An 8,942-nucleotide genomic window follows, 5' to 3' on the forward strand; every position below is an offset into this window, starting at 1 on the left:
AAGCAAACCAGTTTTCGAAAAAATCGATTTTGGTTTTTAGTGTAACTCCAACAAAAATGAGAGTAGATACATGCAATTTTCACTGAATATTTGTGTTAGCATTTTCTATATACCTTAAAATTTTCAAAATATTTTGACTTGATGCTGAATTTTTTTTTTTTATTTTTTTTTTTGAAATGTTCAATTATTATTTGTTTTTTTTTTAACTTAAGTCGATAAAAAAATTTTCGCCCAGTCAAAAAACTTTTAAATGTAATACAAGATTCCTCGTAAGTTTTTATTAATGAAAATTTAAAAAAAAATTAAGCGTAAATCCATAATAATTTTTTATTAGCGTTTAAACTTAAGATTTTGACAAAATTCGTAAAGATCAAGAAAATTAGCAAATTATATTTAGTTAGAAATTCATAACAATTTTTATTTTTATACCTAAGATTTAAAAATATATTGCAAGATTCCTAGTAAGTTTGTCAGGTTTATTAAAAAAAAATTTCTATCGGAAAGCCCAATTAAATTTTTATGAGCGTTTGAAGTTGAAATTATTATAACATTGGATATTCAATCGATTTCTCTTGTATCGATTTTCTTATTTTGTTGTAATTCAAAAATGAATTACTGTATACACTTGAAAGTTACAACGTATGTTTATTTCATCAATTCGTATACTTGATAGAATTTTCAAAATATTTTGACTCGTTTTAATTGACGGTAATTTTCAATTCCATTTTTTTTTTCTGTAAATGTCAATAAAATGTTATTGGTTATGTCAAGAAACATAAGAATTGAATACAAGACACTTGGTATATTATATTGTTACAATAGCAGTTAAAAAATATTAAAAATACATAGGCATGATTTTTTTTTATAAGCATTTAAAGTTCAAATTTTGGCAGTATTTATCAAATTGAAAATTGAAAATGATTTTGCAGTTAAAAATGAATAAAATTTTCAATTTTTTTAGCTAAGGATTGAAAATTTAAAACAAGGTTCCACTTAAGCAGCTTTATCTATAACTAAAAAACCTAAAAAATATATGAGTACAGTTATTTTTTACAGACATTTTGTTCAAATTTGGACAAAATCGCATATTAATACAAAGAATAACGTTTATCATTTTGTTGTAATTCAGTTCCAAAACAGTCCAATTTTAAATAGGTATTAGGTATATTTAATATTTTTTCAGCATCACTCATAATTTATGAATAATATTAATTCAACTTACCGGCTACCATATTAATAAAAAGTAATAACAATATAAAATATCCTACACTAATATACCGTATCCGCTCAGAATCGTTTTTCGTATACAATGATAAATATCATTGAATTCAAATTTAATACCATCCATTACACTGATCTCCTAGACACATAATGTACAACAGAGTGATATCCACTAACCCGCTTTTTAGGTTTGTATCACACTAAAGTTCAATTTTCGTGGAAATCTAATTATCTAATGATCGTGCATTATATTTATTTTATTCTAACTTGGAATAGAAGCTAAATGTTTTAATAAGCTTATAAATTAAGTAATTGCCTGTAGTATGAGTTTTATTTATATTATTTTTTTTTAGCATTAAATCATTTCAAACATTAAATTGAAAAAAATACAACTATTTTAATTTGCAAAGATCAAAATTTACAAAATAAATATTTTTTAAAGTTTTACACACACACATTCTAGCCTTTTACATCCAAACTTAAATCTAAACTTTCTTGATTTGTAATCTCAACATTTTGGTTATAGTAAAGAGAATACTGTAATAGTGTATATTTTGGTGAACATGGGCACTTTTAAAATCAGTTTTCTTGTAATAAATAATTATATGCATGACTGAATAAGTTAAAAACATTATAAGCTCTATTCGCGTCATTTTAAAAATCCTTCTACAACTAAACAAGACATTCTTGAGATAGGACAAACGTATTATAGTAACTACATCAGTTTTAATTATAAATATTATCTTGTAAAAATTGTACACCACAAATAAAACTAACTTGAATATTTTCCCCTAATACTATATACATTTCAATAACTTTCGCTATATTATAATTTGATTTATTAATCATTATTAATTTTTCAACAAAAACCCTAAAATAAATGTGTGAAAATAAACGATGCTCTACATTATAAATGGGTACTGAACTTAGGATTGCGTACCGACCTTGTAAAATAATTAAATTTAATGTAAAAGAGATGATGACGAAGAAGTCATTAAAAGTTGAAATTCAAAAATATAATATCGGTAAAGATAATATTACACATTTATAATTAAATTAATTGAAATATTGACATAATTGAATTATTGTATTCATATTATAGAATTAGTTTATGAAGTAACTTATTCGGCTTTTCGTGAAACTATTTTGCAAAATAAAATGTAGGCTATTTGTTGTTCAACTTAAAGGTACGCATTATTGAGAAAATTATAGTTTTACTTTTAATATATATTACTTTCATTATTTCAAATTGCTTTTACACGATTAAACAAAAAAAAGCTACAAGTAAATGGTTTTTTGATAAAATGTATATGGCTAATTGTATTATATTGTCAGAGAGGCAACAAAGACTTGAAGTTAGTATTGTTTTTTTTTTTATATTTATTATAGCAAATTCATTTATTTTCGAAAAAATGTTCATTAATAATAACAATTAGTCTCAAAAGAAAGAAAGCAGAAACTGTGATCGTGTGATGTAAAACACTCAGGGGAGCACATTGTTTAAAATCTTTAAAAAGTTGTGCTTACTCAAGCACAGGCATATAGAATATCATTAATAATATTCACTGTTGGATTTAACAAACTTACAAACATTTCACCTGGTGGACTAAATTTTTCATTGTTGTGTTTCATTAAAAATGTTTAAGTCTTGTTACGAAATGATATGCAACAAAAGTATTATTTTTAGTGTCAGTGTTAGTGATATAATATAATATTCTGTATAGCTCAAAGAAATGCTAAGTATATTAATAACCATACCAAACTCGTGGGCTTATCATCTCACGGATTTCAAATATTGTTTGTTACATTTACTTTTTCCTCTCAATTTAAAGTATCACTCTTTATTTGGTGATGTACCCGTCTATACTCTGGTCGATCGTTCAAATTACAGGTACATGTACCTATAATAAAACCTCCTCATAACGAACCCACTAAAAGGCGGAAATCTCCTTACAACGGAGAATAACAACAATTCCATATAACCGCTATATCCCGTGTATTTTATTCTCCCTGGAATGGAAACTCCGTTTAACGGAAATATCAGTTGGGACCGAGAGCTTCCGTTATGAGGATGTTTCACTGTACGTCACTATAATAGCCATTTACTCATAATATTAGGTATAGAAATTCGTTGCAGATACAAATAAAACTCAGGAGAAGGTTTGAATTCATACGTTTTACCGTCACTGATTCAACTACACAAATTAAATAGACCATAATATTATATTGTAATGCCTTCAATAATTCATATTTATACGGATTAATTGAGTTCAAATATTATATATATGTGTATAAATAGGTATATTATATAATATAATTATTAATAACAAACATTATTGCATCTTGAATGATTATGACACACCGTGTTTCGCTGTCGTCTACCCGTTTGACGATTATAATAATTACAGTTAACTATATTGTATTATGAGTTTCAATTTTCAGCGCGCGGAACGTACAACAGTACCTACAATGAAGGGGGACCTACTTATAAATGTATTAAATATGAAATAAGTCCGAGTCCCGGCTATCTCCGACTGCTTGTAACAATTTTAATTTGTTTACATTATATTGTTATTTAATACATTATAATATGATCATGTAAACTACGTGAAAACTAGTAAAATAAAAATAAAAACCGTAGATTGGAGTTTTTTATTATTAGCATTTTAATCAGTTTTACATAACCGATGTCTTGCAGCAACGAAGTGAAATGTTTGTTTTCTTTATTATTTCGACAAAACTATAAGTACTATATTATAAAGAATATTATTTTAAAAACAGTATTAATTCACCATTTCTTTTGCTTTCAAAAGTTGTCATTATGAATAAATGTATAATCGTGGATAAGTGCAGCGCAGTGAGAGGAACGAATAATACAAACTTAAATTCGAAATGATTACTTTGTTATGTGTCAGCCGCGGGGAATTTCAGCTACAGAAGTGCGCTGTCTGACATAAATCGTCAGAATGAAATTATACATAAATGTACTCTATGTGCATCAATTAGTGTATACCTAAATATCCCGTCTGCAGTGGCGTGGAATACTTGAAATTGTTCAGAGTCTATTCTTATATTTCACTCACTCTACAGCAGCACCAATAAACCCGATAAATGCTCATTCACTGTCATATTTGTAACTAACTGTCGTAGTATCACCTACTAGTCATTATACATTTATACCCACCCATCGACCACTTAAAAAAACTCAGAGGTGGTCGACTCTCAATTACCCGCTTCGTCAGCCACTGATGCCCGTCGACATGCCGTGTCTCGTGGCAATGACCACAAATGCAATGTCCGTTTTCCAAGACTATGCGCCTACATTTAATACATTATTGTATATATTGAATATTTTCAAAAAAAACTTCTTATGAGTTGTGATATTGTACAATATTTTCGAAAGGATCAGTCGGAATTAATGATACTGCAGCAAGCTTGTCATACACTCATACAAGTATAATATGATATTTATAATCAATACGGCATTAATAAATTTACAATCAACGAGTGTTTAATAAATAGGTAATGCACCATCTAAATTCCATCTTGTAAGTCCTATGTATTTACACAAACACAACACCATAACTATGAATACATAGCAATAAATAATAATATATTTAGTGATCGGCAATAGAGCACTATAATTATAGAGCGACGCTACAGCAGCACGTTACTTTATTGTAGAGTTCAACATAGAGTCACTACAACACTACACACGATGTAGCGAAATACCATAGCACGATAGAAATTTAAGGTTTGCGTAAATTATCAGGTGTCGCTATACCTACAAACTGTTTGTTGTAACACAATCAATAAAAATTATCATATTAATAGATATTTAAAAGGTTCTTCTGTTTTATTTAAACGTTCACACGACAGGTATAATTAAATGTTGAGTAACTCACAATCGTTTGGAACACCCTCCACAGTAACAGCCCGTTCAGTGACCTATCTGAAAATTAAAAAATATAATATTAAGCATATTATACAATTAATAATAAATAAATACTCAATAAGCGGAGTAGTCGAGAACATTCTTTTAAGAAAATATGTCATTGTGCTCCTCACTGATTTCAGACGGCAGGTATCTCACGCATGTATCTCATGTATGTCATTTATATTTTTCGTAAAAAATCTAAAAAAAATATCTCATTGAAAATTGGCTGTACGGATCACGTCTGGTCGACGGACGGGATTTGACTAGTGAGGATGTTACGAACGACATCAACCGTTAATATTATCTGTAGCGTCATCGAACTACAAAAAAAAAACTTCAGTAGCGTTCCGACCACTGGCCATTTATCATCAGTGTACCTACTCGGAACTTTTAAGTGTAAATAGGCTGTGTGTCTGTGCATGGTAATCGCTATTTACAATAACTATTTCAAACGATATAAAAAAATTAATGCGATACTCGACATACCGAATCGTACTCTGCACTGTATCAAACTACAAAAGTCAAAGTTGACTCCGGAAATATGATATAATGATTTAATATAATAACATTATTTTTTTATTTTCGTACACTTTTGCAGGGCTTTGATGAGTGTCGTGGACTTACAGGTATATATTTAGTGGTCTCTGTTCTACGCAATATAATACATATACAATATTATCACTGATATGTGTGTTGTGCACCTATATCTATAGGCAATATATTGATTCTTCGCTGTCGTCGATGATACGGTATTATATTATTATTATATACGTATTGAAGTCGCTGCCGTACGTAGCGATACCATTGATGTGAAAATTATTATTGTTCGACGATGCGTGTTTCATCGAAATTCCGTCGTTTCATTAGATCTCGGATGTACGTCATGCACAGAGATAATTAAATCTGTTTTCGCCCACTCACAAACGTATCCATTTCTTGATAACGCAAACTGGTAGTAGTTATATCTACTATTTTAATTTATTATATGCGGAACATGTGTATGAGTTTACGTCATAATGTGCGCAATGTACCTTTACGTGTGAGTACTGACTACTGAGTCAGTAGTATAAGTTCTTCGGGAAAATACTAGTATTACTTATATTATAACCCGCCCAGCGCTAAGCGAATTTCCTCTAGACGACCAACATTGGTAGCGGAAAAGCGGGAGAATAATGTATATGAATTAATAATTATTGCTATCTGGATATTAGGTGTATAAGAGAATACAAATCGTTTAAATTAGCATTGTTTTCAGCCTCTCGAGTTATGAGAACAGCTCGAGACAGAACACTCAAACTATTTTATTGATTATTAACAAACAATATCTATGGGTATTTGGATGTATATCTATCTCTTAAAAGCATTTGAATATATTATAATTGTATAGATGCAGAAGTTTGTACTATTTTTTCAATATAATAATGAAAAGTCAATAGTTTTAGCACGAAATGTGAAATAACATCTATGATATATTTAAGGGTCTGACTTAGTCATCTGTAATTAGATTCGTTGAGGAGTTTGCACTTTCCCGACTTCTGAGGCCATCATCATGACCTATATTATATATTTTACAAAGTGAGAAAAAAATAAAGTCTCAGTTTTTTGTCCAGTCCAAAGCTCAAAGGCCAAAAAGACAATATTTTAGTTGTCATATAAATTATTAATATAATAATATAATCTTCACCAGGAAACTAACTGCTTATATTCGAATGACGATGTTTAAAAAAAAAATGGTCGTTAAACAAAGACCGTGTAAAATGAAAAAAAATATACTATAGTTCATAAAATCGTTAACGGAGTTAATTGAATTTTTCAATATTTTTTGTTTTAATAAAAGTGCACTAGACTGAGATGTAAGATCGGCTTTCAGCTGTAGTATAATACAATATACTACGGAGATGACGACGTTTTACGTTTAATATGACGTTTTACATGGTAATTGGATAATTTCCCCACTAGGGTATATTCGGTGGAGTAGGAAATTTTCACTCGAAACGTTTTTTAAGGCGGACATTTTCCTCCGTATAGATTATTTAGGTACTGTTATTTTTTTATGTGTGGTAAAATAAAACATAATAAACCGTAACAGAATTCGAATCGATTTTAATCGGAAATAAATTGTTCCTCGTGAAAATTAACAATATTGTAATGCCAATAAATACATCGAAAACCACGCACTCGTCGCGCTCCCTCTCCTCCCCCCCTCCCTCTCTCACCAGTAGAAAAACATTTTGCATATTAATAAAAATAACATAAATGATAAATCTGATGTATAATGATACACTTTTATTATGTATACCTGGACTTCTCAAAAATTATTTTGCAGGTAGCTGCAGAATTATTTTTATACTCATCTGTATCATCGTTTAACTGTCATATTAAATTATACAAGACATCGGTGCCATTGCTTATTGAAATTTAGTAAACTATAACAAGTACTGTTTATTTTTTTTTTGTTGAATTTATTTTCCCATTCAATAACATGAAATGAATAAAATTAGTTTTTATTGTCGAAAATTGACACTTGTAAGAAAGTGGATGGAAGAACAAATAACCCATCACAGGACCTCGAAAATGCTGAATATATCCTGTGTAAAAGCGTCAAGAGTCAAGACTTCACAGAGTTGACACCAGTACCTACATTTTGGGCTGTTCAAATTCATTAAATAGGTACAATTTGATATGGGCAATTTAGAGGGGGCTCGGTAGGGCTTAGCCACTCCAATTTGAAATCAGCCCAACCAAAAATTTGTATTTTAAATTATTGAAATATTAAATCCTTTACTAGTTATCTAATTTACACAATTCAGAAAACATTGTTTGAAGAAATTATTTTTTAATGTTTAAACAACGATTCATTATTTGTGTTTTTTCATAGCAGTTATCGGATCCACCCACAGAACATATTAATATCATCGTGCCCGTCCATCCGTAAGTCCTTTAGTTATGAGTAAATAGTTACGATTGTTACGGTACCTATTGAAATAAATATTTATTGTCCGCAATTATGATTATTTGTATGGGTAATAGGTATACCTATTTTTCAAGTATTTTTATTGAGGTATTATTCAAAATAAATTCATACTAACCAATATTAAACAAATATAGGTACCAAAACATAAAGATTACGACAGTATATATTATTATTTCTGTATTGTTGTTAAGACGGAAACTATACGAATAATTCATTTTATTCTAAAAGTTGTAACTTATAATGCACTTTTCTTATAATAATATAATAAAATAATAATTTTTTTTCAAATTATTTCAATTTGAAGTTTTGGGAGATATGCGAATTTGAAAACAGCAGGACTAATAACCTCACGTGCTGCAGCCTGCAGACAGCAGTGCACGCCAGTTTTGTAAAGGAGCCCGTAATCCGCCGGTTTGATTCGACAGACTCGGTAACCGCTGCTGTTAACGCAAGAAAAAATTTTTTTTTCCGCCCAATGTGGAAAAGGACGAAGTGATTCGTCTGCGCGATTTTGTTGCGTTTCATATATAGCAGGCGGGATGGGCAACTCAAAGTTGCAAGAGGGTCAATTTTTAGAAAATTAAAGTCTAGCAGGCTAGAGCATAGAAATCAAAAAATCATCAATTTTATACTCTTTTTTGCGAACATTGCTTATATTAGGCACTACAAAAACACGAAAATAATAAATTCAGTGACAGTAAAACACGAATGATACGAAAAAACCGATATAATTAAATAAGTCGGTACAAACAGCTATGGTTAAAATGTTAAAAGCTATATGTGTGTATATACGAGTATAAACTACAACTA

This window comes from Myzus persicae, unplaced genomic scaffold (assembly GCF_001856785.1).
Source record: "Myzus persicae strain clone G006 unplaced genomic scaffold, MPER_G0061.0, whole genome shotgun sequence".
NCBI classification, from domain to species: domain Eukaryota; kingdom Metazoa; phylum Arthropoda; class Insecta; order Hemiptera; family Aphididae; genus Myzus; species Myzus persicae.